The sequence below is a fragment of the Microtus oregoni genome, unplaced genomic scaffold (genome assembly GCF_018167655.1).
Source record: "Microtus oregoni isolate MIOR12 unplaced genomic scaffold, Mior012 000113F_000, whole genome shotgun sequence".
NCBI lineage: Eukaryota > Metazoa > Chordata > Mammalia > Rodentia > Cricetidae > Microtus > Microtus oregoni.
Genome location: NW_024544739.1, coordinates 2,115,086 through 2,133,579, shown reverse-complemented (window position 1 = coordinate 2,133,579; position 18,494 = coordinate 2,115,086). Strand labels below are relative to the sequence as shown.

General features: G+C 46.7%; 1 pseudogene; it reads right to left on the bottom strand.

Annotated features, from left to right (window-relative positions):
• Nucleotides 1-640: 640 nt before the first annotated feature.
• The window catches only part of LOC121443797, a 44,643-nt pseudogene continuing 26,789 nt past the window's right edge, over nt 641-18,494 (bottom strand).

Here is an 18,494-nt window from a genome sequence, read left to right as displayed (position 1 = left end):
TTCGCTTAGAAAGATGTTTACTGGGGTTTAAATTATAGGACCAAGACAATGTCAGTAATTTTGGTGTCCTCAGAACTTAACTTTGTACCAGGCTGGTAGTTCTGGAGGACGTTTTCCTGGGTGCTCATCTGTCATGTCATGATGGGCAACAGAATAGTCAAAGGCACCAAAATCACTTTACTATGGGAATGAAAAGGACAGCCATCACTTTCTATGGGGATAGCCTGTTCTTTGATAGCAGAAGTAAAGAAATAATTGTCGGTATCCCGTATGTATGGCTCAGAGATTAGAGACCCAGAAGTCCTATATATTATCGCTGAGTGAGGAAGGAAGGCCTTGAAGAGAATAGTTCTTCCCGAGAGATAGCAGACTCCCACACTTAGAAATACCAACAATAACCAACGTTGTTAAAACCTGACGGAGATAAGACATTCGGTGAGAAGAAAGATGTGTACTGGAATTTACTGAGGTCCTTGTGCAAATGCTCCCCAAGAGACCCAACACTCAGGCAAATGGCCGCACAAGTGGTGCAATCTTCTTTTTGGTTTTCTTTGGTCCTTCTGTATATTTTTGTGGCTCCCAGATTGTTCCTTGTTCATCAGCGACTGTTGGTCAATGGCTTCCTGATGCTAGCGTTGCTCTAATACTCCAGTGTCACTGTTTTGGTTTTGAGGTATTCATTCAGGGCTTCCTCACCTGGGGGAAGAGATTAGGCAGTAGAACACACACAAGGATAGGTAAGAACTTGTGGCCTAGACCTGTGCTCCTCAGGTTCACACGAGATGTTCGAGAGCTTTGAAGTAAGTTAGGGGAAGACCCTGACATTAGGCATCGCTAACAGTCCTCACAGTGCGGATGCTAGCAGATCATAGACTGTTATGAGTAGTGAGGGCTAGAGTAGCCTACCAGGCCCTTCAGGGATTGGCGCGTTGGTGAGCTTCAGCCCTAACCTTCCTCCTGTTCCCTGCTTTATGAACTGATTCTTTGTTTTGCGGTCCTGTGACCAGGGTGCTGTCTGTTCAGTTGCATTTAATAAAGCAGAGTTGAGTACAGGGACGGAAGCTTGGGGGCAGTCACTGAGAGGGGAATGGAAGTGCAGCTTCCTTTGCTTGTTGGAGAGAGAGCTGTCAAACTTGTTCCCTCATTAGAGCAAACTTGTTCCCAGCCTTCTCCAGAGCAATCAGATCAGATATTTTACAGCCCCTAGGTAAGTATAACCCACGATTGCCGAGATTGAGACTACACTGAGCCAAGGAGCCTTCAGTCGTGTTGGTACCATGAGGAATTTTGTTTTGTTTTATAGTCAAACAAGCCTTTAGCTGTAGGTTACAGTGTCAGAGAACAAACAGAATTGGCTTCTTCTGTGACAAAAACTTTCCAAGAAAACCTGCAACTGTGTCTTAGACCCAAACCACTTTTTATTCCTATAAATACATTGTCAAAAATCTCTAGGAAACAGAATCTAATGCCTTAAATGAGCCAAATTTGCAGGGAAGTTTCAGCAAATCAAGTATTTTTATTTCAGAGTGTTTTGAGATTCACAAAGTATAGGCTGCTTTCAAATTTGCTATTTGGCCAGCGATGCTCTTGAACTGGTCCTCCTGTCTCCTGTGCTCCTAAGTGCTGGATTGTCGGCACGAACCACCATACCATGCTCTCCCTTCCTAAGGTGTATTTTTACACTTGATATTTTTAAGCCATGGAGGACTACAGAGTAGGAGGTGAGATCTGCAGGCGGACTGGCTGACTTTTACTTCTCTGTCTGCACCTGTGGGTGTGGAATTTTGCACCTCATCCCCCTGTTCTGGGCCTGGTTTCCCCTGATCGGAACAATGGCATCCTAGCAGCTTCCTGCTGGGTTTCCTCAGTTGTGCTCATCAGGTAATGTCTTCCACGAGGGCCCAGCACAACCTCAGCATCCAGAGTGAGCTGTGTCTTGAGAGATGGCAGGAAAACCGCTCACCATGAACTGAGTCCAGCATCGTGTGTTCTCTGTGCCTAGAAGCCCTACGTGCCCAGGAGACCCTGCTTATCTCTGTGACTCTGCAAGACTCACAGAGAGGACCAACCCCAGAGCTACTTTGACCCCCCCAGACTGTCGTCTTGGTTCCACTGAGTTCCACAAAACCAACTTCATACTGAAAGTCAGATTTAAAAACATGTTTTAGCTAAAACAATTGACCCAAGAGATTTCTGAGTAGGGAAAGGCCCTTCTCAAGCAAGCCCCATGGCCTGTGTTAAATCTCCAGGATCCATGGGGTGAAAGGAGAGAACCAACATGGACAGTTTTCCTCCGAGCACATGTGCGACGTGACACACGTACCCATGCATGGAAACAAACAGTTGTGGTTGTCTTACAATGTACTTAATGGTTTTTAGAATTCCAGTGTCCTTTGTAAACTGCTGTGTAGGAGATCCCATTTAAAATAATAAGGGAGTGCAGTGGCCTGGAAATAATGTTTCTGTGTGGTGCAGTGTGAATGTCCAGGAGCAAAATAAGCCACACTCACCTAAGTCCTTCCCAAAGCCAGACTGCTTCACTCCGCTGAAAGGGGCGGCCACGTCTGTCTTGTTGTAGGTGTTGATGAAAACTGTTCCCGCCTCTAGCTTGTCACTCACGTACATGGCCTTGTTGATGTCTCTGGTGAAAACCCCAGAGGCCAAACCATATTCGGTGTTATTTGCTCGGCGCAGAACTCCATCGATGTCCCTGTGAGATGTTTCCAGAAGCAGAAAACACCATTAAATGTGCAGGGAGAGTATTCCACTCTCCACACAGGTCAGGGAGTATCTCTTCCCATTTCACCAGCATCATCTTTTTTAGTCTGCAGGGATCATGTGTGTGCTTCCTCTGCCAGTTTTCGGAGCCTTTTTTCTTGTGTTCACCCCTCTTCAGAACTGTCCAGCCTCAAAGCTCTCCTTTCTTCCCCAAACGCAGCTACTCTGTCTCCTTAGCTTTTGAGACAGGGTCTCTCATTAAACCTGTAGCTCACCAGTCAGGCTGGATTGGCTTGTGGGATGATGTTCCTCTCTCTGCTCAGTTCTGAGTTTGCATCTGCCATGATGCCACACCTCCCTCGTAAGTGGGTGCTAGGATCTGCACTCCGGCCCTCCCCTTTGCCCAGGAAGCCCTTCATCCAGTGAGCTATTTCCCAGCCACCAGGTGCTTCTAACTTATTAACCCGTTGGTTTACTCTTAGGGTGGAGAATTGCACATCCATTGATTGCATGCTCTAGGGACAGCACCAGGCAGAGGAGTCATCTCGCTGAAACCCATGTTACACAGTGTGCGTAGGGAACACACCCATTTGGAAACTTAGAAATGACCATGATAGGCCCGAAGGATTCCTCCTTGGCGAGGTACCTGTTGTGGTCCTCGACGTCTGTGAACACAGTTGGTTCCATGAAGAAGCCTGGGAGGAAGAATAGAAGCATCAGCCACAGAAGATGTTGTTTTCATCCCCAGTTTACTGAGGTAGTCCAGCCCCCACCCCAGGCTTATCTAAAGAAGAAGAGAACTGTCTTCTGTGTAGCAGGGGCCTTTCTGGATGCTCATTTTTTTACATGACTATTGTGGAAAGTTTAAGGATGTAAAAGAGTATGTATTTAATATATATTCATAGTTCAGCTCCTTTGAGTTGTTGTTTTTCCCCACTGACGTGTTTTGAACCTCCATCCTGCCTCAGGTTCTCAAGTGCTGGAGTTAAGGTGTATGCTGCCCTACCTGGCTGTACCATTGAATATCTTAGAATTTTTAATTTGCCATTGCTTTGTTAGGTGATATTTGTTTTTCTATATTGTCTATTCCTTTAAAAAAATAACTGGGGCCTGGTAAGATGGCTCAGTGGTGAAGAGCACTTGCTCTTCCAGAAGACCCGGGTTTGATTCCCAGCTCCACGTGGCAACTCACAGGTACCTGGAACTGCAGACCCTGGAGATTGAGACCCTCTCTTGACTGTCACAGACCCCAAGCAAGCATGTGATACACAGACCCACATACAGGCTCAACACACACATAACCAAGCATGTGATACACAAGTCCACATACAGGCTCAACACACACATAACCAAGCGAGCATGTGATACACAGACCCACATACAGTTTCAACACACATACATATAAAATAAAAACAGATCAGTGCCCCATTTTTTAATTGGGTTAATTAGCATTTTAAAGTCTAGTTTCTTGAGTTCTCTATATATTTTGGAGATCAGACCTTTGTCTGTTGCGGGGTTGGTGAAGATCTTCTCCCAGTCAGTAGGTTGCCTTTGTGTCTTAGTGACAGTGTCCTTTGCTTTGCAGAAGCTTCTCAGTTTTAGTAGGTCCCATTTATTCAATGTTGCCCTTAATGTCTGTGCTTCTGGGGTTATACATAGGAAGCGATCTCCTGTGCCCATCTGTTGTAGGGTATTTCCCACTTTCTCTTCTATCCTTTTCAGTGTGTTCGGGCTGATATTGAGGTCTTTAATCCATTTGGACTTGAGTTTTGTGCACAGTGATAGATATAGGTCTATTTTCATTCTTCTACAGGTTGACATCCAGTTGTGCCAGCACCATTTGTTGAAGATGCTTTCTTTCTTCCATTGTATACTTTTAGCTCCTTTATGAAAAATGAGGTGTTCATAGGTTTGTGGGTTAAAATTCGGGTCTTCTATACGATTCCATTGGTCAACTTCTCTGTTTTTATGCCAGTACCACACTGTTTTCATTACTGTAGCTCTGTAATAGAGTTTGAAGTCAGGGATGGTAATGCCTCCAGAAGATCCTTTATTGTATAGGATTGTTTTGGCTATCCTGGGTTTTTTGTTTTTCCATATAAAGTTGATTATTGTCCTCTCCAGATCTATGAAGAATTTTGATGGGATCTTGATGGGGATTGCATGAATCAATTAAAAAATGGGGCACTGATGTGAACAGAGAATTCTCAACAGAAGAAGTTCAAATGGCCAAAAGACACTTAAGGTCATGCTCAACTTCCTTAGCAATCAGGGAAATGCAAATCAAAACAACTTTGAGATATCATCTTACACCTGTCAGAATGGCTAAAGTCAAAAACACCAACGATAACCTTTGCTGGAGAGGCTGTGGAGGAAGGGGTACCCTCATCCATTGCTGGTGGGAATGCAATCTTGTGCAACCACTGTGGAAGTCAGTGTTTCGGTTTCTCAGGAAATTCGGGATCAACCTTCCCCTGGACCCAGCAATACCACTCTTGGGAATATACCCAAGAGATGCCCTATCATATGACAAAAGCATTTGTTCAACTATGTTCATAGCAGTATTATTTGTAATAGCCAGAACCTGGAAACCACCTAGATGCCCTTCAATGGAAGAATGGATGAAGAAAGTATGGAATATCTACACATTAGAGTACTACGCTGCGGTAAAAAACAATGACTTCTCGAATTTTGCATGCAAATGGATGGAAATAGAAAACACTATCCTGAGTGAGGTATCCCAGACTCAAAAAGATGAACATGGGATGTACTCACTCATAATTGGTTTCTAGCCATAAATAAGGGTCACGGAGTCTACAATAGGTGAATCTAAAGAAGCTAAGTAAGAAGGGGAACCCAAGGAAAAACATATAGTTATCCTCTTGGCTAAGGGAAGTAGACAAAATTGCCAGGGAGAAAATTGGGATCTTGGGGGTGGGGTGGGATGGGGGTAAGGGTAGATGGGGAGAGAAAAGTTAGAAGGGAAGGAGGTCGGGCCTTGGGAAAACAGGAGGATTGGGATAAAGGAAGGTTGGACAGGGGAGCACAGAACCACAATTCTTAGTTAAGGGAGCCACTTTAGGGTTGGCAAGAGACCTGACCCTAGAGGGGCTCCCAGGTGCCCAAGCTGAGGTCCCCAGTTAGTTCCTTGGGCAGTTGAGGATAGGGAACCTGAAATGACCCTATCCTAGAGCAATACTGACGAATACCTTGCATATCATCATAGAACCTTCATCTGGTGATGGATGGAGATAGAGACAGAGACCTACACTGGAGCACTGGATTGAGCTCCCAAGGTCCCAATGAGGAGCAGAAGGAGGGAGAACATGAGCAAAGAAGTCGGGACCACGAGGGATGCACCCACCCACTGAGACAGTGGAGCTGATCTATTGAGAGCTCACCAAGACCAGCTGGCCTGTGACTGAAAAAGCATGGGATAAAACTGGACTCTCTGAACATGGCGAACAATGAGGGCTGATGAGACGCAAAGGACAATGGCATGGGGGTTTGATCCTATGTAATGTGATGGCTTTGTGGGAGCCGAGCCAGTTTGGATGTTCACCTTCCTAGATATGGACGGAGGTGGGAGGTCCTAGGTCTTACCACAGGGCAGAAAACCCTGACTGCTCTTTGGACTGGAGAGAGAGGGGGAAAGGAGTGGGGGGAGGGGGAGAAAGGTGGGAGGAGGGAGTGTAGGGTGGGAGGAGGGGGAGGGAAATGGGAGGCTGGGAGGAGGTGGAAACTTGTTTTTTTTTCTCTTTTTCTCAATAAAAAAAACAGTAAGTTTTTTAAAAAATAATTATATGTTCGCCTGCATGCGTGCCCACTGTGCTCTCGCTCGGTGCCCACAGATACCAGAAGTCCTCTGGAACTGGAGTCACAGCTGTGAGCTCCCATGTAGGTGCTGGGAATCAACCCAGGTCTTCTGCAGGAGCAGCAGTGATGTAGATGCCTTATCCCTCTCCAGCTCCCAGTTCCTTGGTCTAAGGACTCCAGTCTCCATGGACCACCATTTTCTCCCTGAATCAGTGATTTTCATCTAGAGAATTGCGGAGCAGTGATTTTTCTACTCTGTCTTTTTTTTTCCTTCTCCCAAGACGAGTTTTTTTTCTATGTAGCCCTGACTGTCCTAGAACTCACTCTGTTGACCAGGCTGGCCTACAACTCAGAGATCTGCCTGCCTCTGCCTGCCTAGTGCTAGGATTAAAGGCGTGCACCACCACCACCCGGCTTTTTTATTCTTTTGATTTACATCAGCTCTTTTCTGGAAATGTCCCTGTACCACCTATTCAGACTTCTGGAAACTCAGCTCATCCAGGGAACACAGGATAAATACTTTGATTTTCCTTGCTTTCACCATTATTTAAAATGAAGAGCCTGTGTACAGTAACCGTCCAATCAGTACTTGTCTGGTTTTGAAGATCAACATATCAAGCCCTGTCTTGTCAGCAGGTGAAACCTGCATGCACACACTGCACCTCCACGCATATGCACCCATGTGCACAAACACGTACACACACACGTAAATACATACGCTGCACAGATACATATTCACACACATAAGTACACACACACACTGCACCTACACGCATATGCACCTATGTGCACAAACACATGTGCACACACACATGTATATCCATACGCTGCACATATACACACACATATGCACACACACATGCCGCACCTACACGCATATGCACCCATATGCACACACACATACACATGTATATACATACACTGCACATATACATATTCACCCATATAGGCACACATGGATGTGCACACACACATACACACACTGCACATACACACACATACATACACATTGGCGCATATGCCACACCTGTATCCATAAGCATACATGCACACACGTGTGTGCACACACACACATGCACACACTGCACATATACACATATAAGCACACATGCACACGTGTGTGTGCACACAGACACACCACTCTTCTGCAGGGGAGGCACTGAAGCATAGTTCATTACCATCCATTCTGGGTTTTGGGGGTGGGGCAGGCACCAGGCACTTCCCCAGAGACGTTCTTACCTGACCACTGCACCTGTCGTCCTCCGTATACCAGGGTGGCCCCTTCCTTCACCCCAGTTTCACAGTACTGCAGCAGCTTTTCTAGATGGGCTTTGTGGTTTTGGGGCCCGTGGTCTGTAGATCTGTCCAGTGGATCACCAATCTTCATCTTCTTAATCTCTTCCACCTGTATTTTACCCAATCCACAAAACACCATCGCCGTTAGTAGTAGCAGTGTTACCAGTAACGTGTTCTATGTGTATATTTGTGTCGTGGTGTCATGAGCGGTTGACAGATGTGTGGTTGGCTCTTTCCAGCTGCACTGGAAGCAAGTCTTCAATGTTTCCATGTTACAGAAGGAGAAACCGAGGCCCCGAAGGGGTTAAATGGGTTTGTCTTCTCACACACAGTCAGTTTACACTGTGACTTTAAAGGTCAAGTCCCCAAGTACTATATTGTCACAATACAAGCCCGGTGCTGTGTATCCAAGTCCTGAAGGTTAACCCATGAAGAGCAAAGTGACATTCTGGAGTTTTCATTAACGTCTTAGACTCTTGATGGGAAAAGAATTTCTAGTGTTTTTTCTTCTTTAAGTGTGGTAGAGCGGCCTTGTGAGATTCTCATGAGATTGCCAGGTTGGAAGAATTGCTGGAAATTTTTTGTTGTTGTTTTGGGTTTTTTTGTTTCGTTTTGTTTTTTGGGTTTTGTATTTTTGAGACAGACCCCATGTAGCCCAGGCTGTCTTAGAATCCCCTGTGTAACCAGGGCCGACCTGACCCGTAACCGGGATGGAATGTTCTGGTGAGAAGTGTCGCACTACTCCTCCCTGGCACAACTGTGTGTGCTGCTTCTCATCCTGGTCGTCCTCTGTGTCGTTTTCTGGCTGTAACTCCAGCTCAATGAGGAGAAAGGACAGAAGCCCCCATGGCCCCGTCAGTTTGAATATAGATCTGCTACTGATCTCTTGGTGTCTTGCAAACCCTGTGCTGGAGAGATACTCTGCATGATGATGACCCTGGCTGCCTGCCTGTTCTGTATTGTCAACGCCCAGAAGATGGTGACCCTGGCTGCCTGCCTGTTCTGTATTGTCAATGCCCAGCAAATGACATTGCTGGGTGCTCAGCACTTAGCTGTTGAGGGGCTGGAGAGATGGATCAGAGGATAGGAATGCATATTGTCTTTTCAAAAGACCTGTTTGGTTTTTAGTATTTACATCAGGTGTTCACAACCACCTCTGACCTACAGGGTGCACGCATGCGCACACACACACACACACACAGTTGCAAATAAATCTCATCTAGTTTTGGTGGTGCGTGTCTTTAATCCCAGCATTTAGGACTCAGAAGCAGGAAGATCTCTTGAGTTTGAGGGCAGCCTGGTCTACCTAGCAAGCTTCCAGTTATGCAAGTTGCACAGTGAAAGCCTGCTCATCCAAGTCTTAAAAAAGGAAACAGGATAAATGAATACAAAAATTGCCCATTTAGAAAACAGGCCTGTGCTGGACCAATACAGCAAGTGCTTGACATTTCTGGTCTCTGCTTTGGAAATGTCTCATGTGTCAGATCCTATGAGCCTCTCTATGGCTATACTGCGGACTGGATTCTAATGAGACACAAAGTAAATTACTCTGTAAGCCTGAGGAGTCAGTGACTACTGCCTGCTGATTCCCCACGACCTGCCTTTGAAAAACTGTCGTGCTCTCTGTGAAGAAAGGATGCCTCGGCTTTTGTGTGTTTGTTTATGTGTCTGTATTGGTGCAGGTGAATGTGTGTGAGTGCGCACACAGGCGGAGGCCAGAGAACAACATGGCTGTTTTCCCCGGACGTGTTCTCCACCTGTGTTTTGAGGCTGAGTTTCTCCTTTGCCCGAAGCCTGCTGGTCAGTCTATGGTGTTTGGTCAGCCAGTCCCTGGCCTCTGTGTTTACTGCCTGTCCAGCACTGGGATTACAGGTATGTGCCAGTGCACGGTGTGTGTGTGTGTGTATGTATGCATGTGCATGTATGTGTGTGTATTGTGTGTGTATGTATGTGTGTATTAAGTGTGTATGTGTGTGTATTAAGTGTGTGTGTATGTATGTGTGTATTAAGTATGTGTGTATGTGTGTGTATTAAGTGTGTGTGTGTCTTGGAACACAAGGCCATGTGTGTGTTAAGTAGTCACTGAACCATCTGCACCCCTGGCCACCTCAACTATCACAACTCTGCCATTGCTATCTCACATCTGAAATTCAGGAATAATCCCAGAAGTGCTTTTCCAGAGAACTATTCGTGTACAACCTGCAGCAGATCTAAGATGCCTTACCACCCTGGTTACGAATTCGTCGTGGATGGACTCTTCCACAAACAGCCGTCCTGCTGCAATGCAGTTCTCTCCTTTATTGAAAAACACTGCACCCATGCCCTTCAGCAACAGAGGAGAAAGCCACGTTAGTATTGCTCAGGTCAGCCGGTCATCCCATCACAGAGAGAGGGCGGCACTCCGTGTAAGAACATGTTCATGTGTGTGTGCACATGGAGATGAGGTCAACACCACATGTGTTTCTCAGTTGCTCTCCATGTTTTAATTTTTTTTTCTTGTCAGAGTCTCTTGTTTAGCTGGACTGACTGGCTAGTGAACTCCAGGGATGCTCCCCTCTCCCAGTGCCGGGACTCCAGGTGCACACTGCCCTATGTTATATGGGTGCTACGAATCCAGATGCTGGTCCTTGCACTTGCTGTACTGACTGAACCCTCTGCCCTGGCCTCACCTGTTTTTATGCAAGTGTCATGGTAACAAGAGACTGGAGACAGTCCTGTAGATTGTTAGTGACTCTTAGCGACTGCTGGGAGATCGTTGTTTTGACTTTTCCCAGTTGCAGCTCGTGAGCACTTATTTAAAATGTGTGACAATGAGGATACACCTAAGATGATCCTGTGCAGGGTTTATAGATGAGTACCGCCATGCCCGGTTATGATGTGCTGGGAGTCAAACCCTGACTTCCATTGCAGGCAAAGGCAAGCCCTGCTAACTATTTTTCTCCTTATTTTAGAAATATTTTACATGTTAAATTTTGGAGGCAGGTGCATAAATATTCTAACATGTGTATGGAGGTCAGAGGTCAACTTGCAGGAAGTGTTTTTTTTCTTCCACTTCGTGAGTCTGCGGATGGAACTTGGGTGTCAGGCATGGAGGCAAACCCTTTGCTGAGTTTCTTTAAAGAGTTTAGCCAGAGCCTGGTTTCTAGACCAGAAGAGGGATGAAGGAGACAAGGTGCTAGCAGACAGGAGGGAGCTATTATAAAAAGCCATTTAAAGCAATTAAGCATCCTTAGGATAAACACAAAGATGGCATTTGCTTCTGAGTAGCTCAACTAGATCCCATCTGAAGTCCTCCAATAAAGGAAGGGAAGCGTGTTGTAGATCTAGGCGCCTTCTGCCTGGTCTGGGCCCCCTTACCATCCTCACAGCCTTGTCAAGTTCACAGTCATTGAATATTATAAGTGGGGATTTGCCGCCCAGCTCAAGGGAGACTTTCTTCAGGTTGCTCACAGCGCAGCTAGAGGAGAACAAATAGGAACAAGCAGTTATTCTGTCCGTCCGTCCGTCCATCTGTCTGTCTGTGTCTCTCTCTCTCTCCTAACCATGTTCGTACTTGACATGCAAAATACAACTGAGCGTCAGAAACATTAAGAACCTCATTTATGAGGGCATGGAGTGCATGCCTGTAGCTCCCACATTCAGAGCGTGGAGGCAGGAGGATGGCGAGTGCAAGGCCTGCCCTGCTGCACAGAGAAACCATGTCTCAGAGAGGAGAGGGGAAGAGAAAAGAAACCCGATATGGCGGCTGGGCGGTAAATGTGGGAGGTTCATGTGGTTTTTCCCATGGTTTGCATACTTCAGAGGTGTTCTGTAATGTTTGAGAAATCCGGTGGTCTAATAATGAAATAATGAAATAAGGGAAATTCACCTTTAGGGATTTTGTATATCAAGGTCTGCAGGCAAATCCGCTACTAGACAGCCTGCGAGACCGCCACAGGCGGGATAGCAATGGTTCAGGTACACTTAGTTCTTCACTCCTTATTACGTAGCTTTTTGTTGGTTTGCTTTTTGAATGGTGATGGAGACAACCCACGAGAAAGCCTTCCCAGCCTTCCTAAGCACTCTTATGCTGAGTGGATAGAATTATTGATAGGAAAAAAAATAGCCCACAGAATTCTCCCGTGTCTTGGTGCAGCTCTGTCTCCAGCCCAGGGCCCTGGTTTCAACTGTGGAGAGTTTTGTCTTACATTTGTGTGTCTCAGTATTTGTCAGTGATAAAGGCAGTTTCTCCGTTCGTTACTGTTTCTCTTATTTCTTGTTTTATTGTTGTTGCTTATTTTGTTTCCTGAGACAGCATCTCACACACCCCAGCTAACCTTTCCCTTCTGACCCCCCACCTCCACCTCCAGAGTGCTGGCATTGCAGTGTGGACCATCACATCCTCTCTCTGCAGCCATAGGAATCAAATCCAGGGCATTGTGCAACCTCGGCAATCAATCTGCCAGCTGAGCCTTATCCCCAGCCTTTTCTTTGTTCCAACACACTCTGTTAGATGTCAGGTCGAAGCCTGATTGAGTGGGCTTCCCACAGAAAGCCAGTACCTGCTCATGATCTGTTTGCCCACAGACGTGGAGCTGGTGAAGCCAAGCTTGCGGGTGTCCAGATGCTGAGACAGCCGCTGTCCTGCGACTCCGCCTGCAGAATTCAGTGAGGGGAAGACACGACTCAGATCGTGCAGGGAGTGTGGGTTTGCGTTTGCTCAAGTAGGTTTCTAAGCTTAGATTCGAACCCACAGTTACATTTTCTGTGTTAATTACAAATGGATTTAAACAGTGTCCTCCATGCAGCGGTGCCCATTGATGGAGAAGCCTCAATTGTTACCTTCCAAAGTCAATATGGCCCCCTTAGGGTGGTTTTACAATGCCATTCCTCCCCACACTCCACACACATTAGATTTCAACTCTATATTTCCATTGCACCATAAATGTATTACGCTTCATGAACTGTATTCAGTTGTATCACAGTTCATTCAGGCCAAGACTGCAGTGGAAAACAGCATTCAGCTTCCTGAGGTACCCGTTGGTCCCCTGCTGACTTACCTGAGCCTGGCACGATGTTGATTACCCCCTTTGGAAACCCAGCTCTCACTGTCAGCTCTGCAAACTTCAGGGCTGTCAAGGGCGTGACCTGGAAGTGAAGACAGTCGTTGCCTTCCTCAGACCTGTCCTGTCCTTACCAGGGCCCTGATTCCCTCGTTTGTGGGTGTGGTGCACACTTGAGGTATGTGCACAGGAGTGTGGGTATGCACACTTATGGAAACCAGGGCTGGATGTTGGTGTCGTCCACCTTATTGCCCTGAGACGCGGCCTGTCACTGAATCAGAAGCATGGCGTTTCAGCCAAGCTGGTTATAATCAATCTGGCTGCATCCACGTGTTCCCCATCACTGCACGGGCTACAGACACATCCATCTGTGTCCAGCTCACCACACAGCTTCTGAGAATCCAGACACAGGTGTACATGCTGGCAAAGCTTGTCCTCCCGCCCAGTGAGCCATTTCCCTGCCCCTGGGAGTTCATTCTCTTTGTATCTTACATTTCTCTATTGTTATGTTTTTAATTTGAAGATAACTTCAGACTTATGGTAAAGTTTCTAAAATAGTCCAGAGAATTCCTTGTTCACCCTGGCCACCCAAATATGAAGTCTTCACTGCGTTTCTTTCTTGTTCTCTCTATCCTTTTATTTTTCTCTATGCTAACGCTGATTAACTAAACGAGTGCTTCTTTTTCTCGTTTGACCTCTAACAGTGGGGTAGGCGGAAGATCCCAGGGAGGTATGGAGAATATCTGAGCTTCTGTTTCCACCGGCAGGTACACAGTAAACCATCTGTGACTCACGTTTAGGGCTGGACAGTAGTGTTCAATGTAATGGAAGTGGGGTGGGAGATCACAGAGGGTGTCAGTGTCCTGTGAATGAAGCACACGCAGAATCAAGGGGGACCTGCCCTCCCTCCATCTGTCCGTCTCTCCCTCTCCCTCTCTCCCTGTGGGAGGGTGGGGAAGGAGTGGGAGATCACCATAGTCCCCGCATTCGCTTTGTGTGTCTGTGCCACTGGCCCACTCAGTTGTTCCTCTGCCCTGAAAGTTGCCCTGTGTGCAGTCAACAGGCCTGGCTACATGGAATCACAGATCGTATTATTATTTTAAATTAAGCAACCTTCACAGAATGGACAAGTAGCCAAAAGACCCGGCGTGGAACCTGCATGACAAATACCGCAGCCCACGTGGAGAAAGGGCACCTGCTCCCTCTTCTAGTGACAGGTTCCTTAGCTACACAGAGAGGCTTAGACAGGGCCGCCTGGAGAAACTCTTGAGAAGCCGGCCGCAGTTGCTGCAGTGCCAAGAAGCCTACTGTGCCAGCCTGTTGTTTAGTCTACCACAGCACTGTCGTTGAAGAGGGGACTGATCCACGGTGTGTTATTATGCCCTGGAATGAAGCCACCATGGGTAGAATAACGCTTATACCCACTCCCAAAGCTGGGTATGGCCTCTGCCTGTGATCATAGCCCTGGGGTGGTGGAGGCAGAAGGACCAGATGTTTTGGTTTCAGGCCAGCTTCAGGTGCAGGGAAGTTCAAGATCAGCCTGAGTCACATGAGGTGTTCTTAACACATACAGAAACTATTGCAGCATCAGTAGGCTTCTCGGAGAAGTGCCTGAGGTGTGTTCTTAAGCATTCCCTTGTTGTCCATGCGTGTACATGATTTCAGGCGTGTTCAACCTGTGGCCCTTCTGTCATTTGTCTCACTGGATGACTGTGCATATGACCGAGTTACATCACAGAGTCGAAGTTTGTACACCCCCGGACCTTACACAGTTGCCCAATTTCTACGTTAATCTTATGTACTTTCCCCCATCTTCCATCCATTGGCGAGATTTTTGGTAATTAAATGTGAATGGGGTCAGTAAGATGGTGCATAGACAATGCCCTTGGCACCAAACCCTGTGACCCAAGTTCGATTCCCAGATCTTACAGGGAGAGAACAAATTCCTCAGACTCGTCACCTGAGCTCTGCACCCACGCACGCACACGCTCCTCCCCAACCTGCGATTTCTAAAAATGAGAATTTATAAATAACATATGAAGCGTTGTCTGTGAACCGTGGGAAGCTTGGGGGTGTGCTGTTCACAGATGTGTGTCTGTGTTAAGTTTACAGGCAAGCGGAGCCCTCTGCCCGCTGGTGAGGCTCACCTGTGCCGGCTTGAGGACCAGGGTGTTGCCCGCCGCCAGGCATGCTGCGCTCTTCCAGGCCAGCATCATCAGTGGGTAGTTCCAGGGGATGATGATGGCGCAGGCGCTGCGGGGAGAAGGCCCACGCCCTTAGTGCCCCCCCCACGCTGACATAACGTCCATGTCATCCCAAGGCTCGAAGCTCCACACCGTTAGACCCCCATGCTGGCGCAGCGTCCACTCCACCCAGAGGCTCGAAGGCCCACGCCCTTAGTGCCCCCCGCCACACTGGCACAATGTCCACGTCACCCCAGGCTCGAAGGCCCACGCCCTTAGTGCCCTCCGCCATGCTGGTGCAGCGTCCACGTCACCCAGAGGTTCTCCTCTTACCCAAGTGGCTCCTTCTTGGTGAAGGTTAGGTTGTGATTTGGACGGGCCTGGTTGATTGGGATTGTAGAGCCCTAAAGGAAACGGAGGTAGATATTTTATTAACTTAAATTACTAACCTTAATCGCAGATAATATGCTTTTATGCTCTCTCCTGTTCAACGTCTAGGAAATAAATTCCTGTGTTAGAATGAATTGCTGTTTCTTTTTCAAATGAACTATGATAGGACTGGGGAGATGACCCTGCTCGGGAAAGTGAATGCTGTCAGCTTGATGACCTGAGTTCAGATCCCCAGCATCTACGTATAAAACATGAAATGGCACATGTCTATAATCCCAGAACTGGAGAGGCAGGACAGGCAGACTTCTGGAGATCTCGGATCAGACAGTCTAACCGAATCCACAAGCTCCAGGTTCAATGAGAGACCCTGTCTCAAAAAATAGGTGGAGGGCAATTGAGGAAGAGACACCCAACATCCACCAAACACACACACACGCATGCATGCATGCACACTGCACGCATGAACACATGTATACACACAGATCAAGAAAGAAAAATTCTTAAAGGAGGCTCCTAGTGGGTTCGCCTGCTTTTCTGCAGCACGGGGATCCAACACTGCTCCCCCCCCCCCCAGAGGACGGGAAATGAAGTGATGCCACAGAGCTAGAGGCCAGCCCTGCCACAAACCAGTGCTCTTGAGGCCACCTCCCTCTAGGGATGAGGAGCGTGTGTGCCTACCTGAATTTTGTCACACCAGCCTGCGAAGTATCTGAATGTCTGCACAGACATTCCGATGTGAGTCTTCAGAGCCAGGGTGTAGACAGCCCTGGAATCCAGTGCTTCTATGGTCGCCAGCTCCTCTTGGTTTTCTTCCATCAGATCAGCGAGTCTGTGTGCACAGTGGGAGGAATCCACTCAGCACTTACATGCTAGCACTAGTTGTACATGCTAGCGCTAGTTGTACATGCTAGTCTAGTTGTACATGCTATCACTACTTGTACATGCTAGCATTAGTTGTACATGCTAGCGCTAGTTGTACATGCTAGTCTAGTTGTACATGCTATCACTACTTGTACATGCTAGCATTAGTTGTACACGCCAGCGCTAGTTGTACATGCTAGGACTAGTTGTATGTGCTAGTCTAGTTGTACATGCTAGAACTAGTTGTATGTGCTAGTCTAGTTGTCCATGCTAGGACTAGTTGGACATTCTAGCGCTAGTTGTACATGCTAGGACTAGTTGTACATGCTAACACTAGTTGGACATGCTAGCACTAGCTGGATATGCTAGCACTAGTCAGTTGTACATGCTAGCGCTAGTTGTACATGCTAGCGCTAGTTGTACATGCTAGCGCTAGTTCTACGTGCTATCTCTGCAATTCCAGAGACTGATCCAGAGCAACATACCTCCCCCTATGGAGAGCATAGTCTAGGAAGGCAGCAATTAAATAAATCATTGTATAAATGGTGTAATTCAGCAGGTTATTAATACAAATTTTGCAGTGCTATGGATCAAACCCCAGACCTCACATGCTAGGTAAGTGCTTTACCACTAAGCTGCAGGGAAAAGCCAACCTGGCCTCCTAGGTATAAGCAGTGGCGTGGTGGCGGAGCCAGAGCAGCCACAGATAGGAGGTGGCGGGTCAAAGGAACCAGCAGCAAGTGAGTAGTTCATTATCACACAGGGAGGGGTCAGAACACAAACCGCACCCCACTCAGGACCGTGAACACTTGTGGCTTTTTGGTTGGTACAGAAATGTTTCAAAACTAACTGCAGAGGACAAAGCAGGCATGTGGAGTGGATCCCAAACCCCACAGCAGATTCTTCAAGCTGCCAGTTTCCTCAGAAACATGAATGGGGCCTGTGGGATTGTTGGGAATAGTCAAAAGAGCCATTTGTACTCATGCCCTGTAGTAATAAGGGCGGCGGGGCTGCGTCCCCAGCACCCCAGCCACCCGCACGGCTAGCTTAGCTTATGCCCCGAAATAACAACACATAAACTGTATTCATTTAATTACTGCTTGGCCCATTCTCTTCTAGGCTAATTCTCACATAGTAATTTAGCCCATTTCTAATCATCTGTGTATGGCCCCCCAAGGTGCGCTTACCAGGAAGATTCTAGCCTGTGTCCATCCTGGGTCGGAGCTTCATCCCGGGAGCGGGGCATGGTGTCTCTCTCAGGCGTCTGCTCCCGAGAGGAGAGCTGTCGAGTCTGACCTCACTTCCTCTTCCTCCCAGCGTTCTGTTCTGTCTACTCCTCCCACCTATCTTCTAACCAATAAAATGGGCCAAGGTAGTTCCTTTATTAGCCAATGACCTTCCTCCATCATTTCCCCATTTTTGATTTAAACAAAAAAAAAGGCTTTAACTTTAACATAGCAAAATTACATATAACAAAACAGTTATCAAGTAAAAGTTACAATAATCTGTATCATAACTAAGGAAAACTATAACTAGCTATTCTTAACTCCATCAAAGACTCCAGAAAGATATAATATTACCTAAGTAAACAAGAATTAAGAAACTTCAAACTCTAGAAATGACAAAGACATCTCGCTGCCTGGACAGTCATCCAAAGTTTCTCTGTACCGTTGGGGCATTCATCTTCAGCCTTCAGGCCCATGGTATCCAGCAGACATTTCCATAAAGCAGGAAAATTCAAAGTCAGTTCAGTCACTATCTGTTGTGTCCTGCAGAATGTCTTGCAGACTCTTTCAAAATGAATCAGGAACCCCGAAAGATCATCTCACCTTAGGCAAGTTCAGTAGTCCTCTCTCTGCAGGTTCTCTGTGTCCAGTTTATGCAATAGTCCAGGCAAGAGCAGTTTCTTGCCCAAATGGCTATCAAACTCCATAAGGTGCCTCTTTGATGCCCATCTTCCTCTTGAAGTACATTGGTGCTGCCAGGAGCAGAGTGTCTCATTGTCATGAAAAGTCCTCAGTTATTAAAACATTAAATGTCCTATTCTGTAATCTTTGAAAGACATGAAGAATGTCTATCTAAAATATATCTATGCACATCTAGAAAATATTAACTAACATGACTACAAACTTGACTATTATTTATGATTATCTATTAACAACTTATATTTCCTAATTATACATTACAT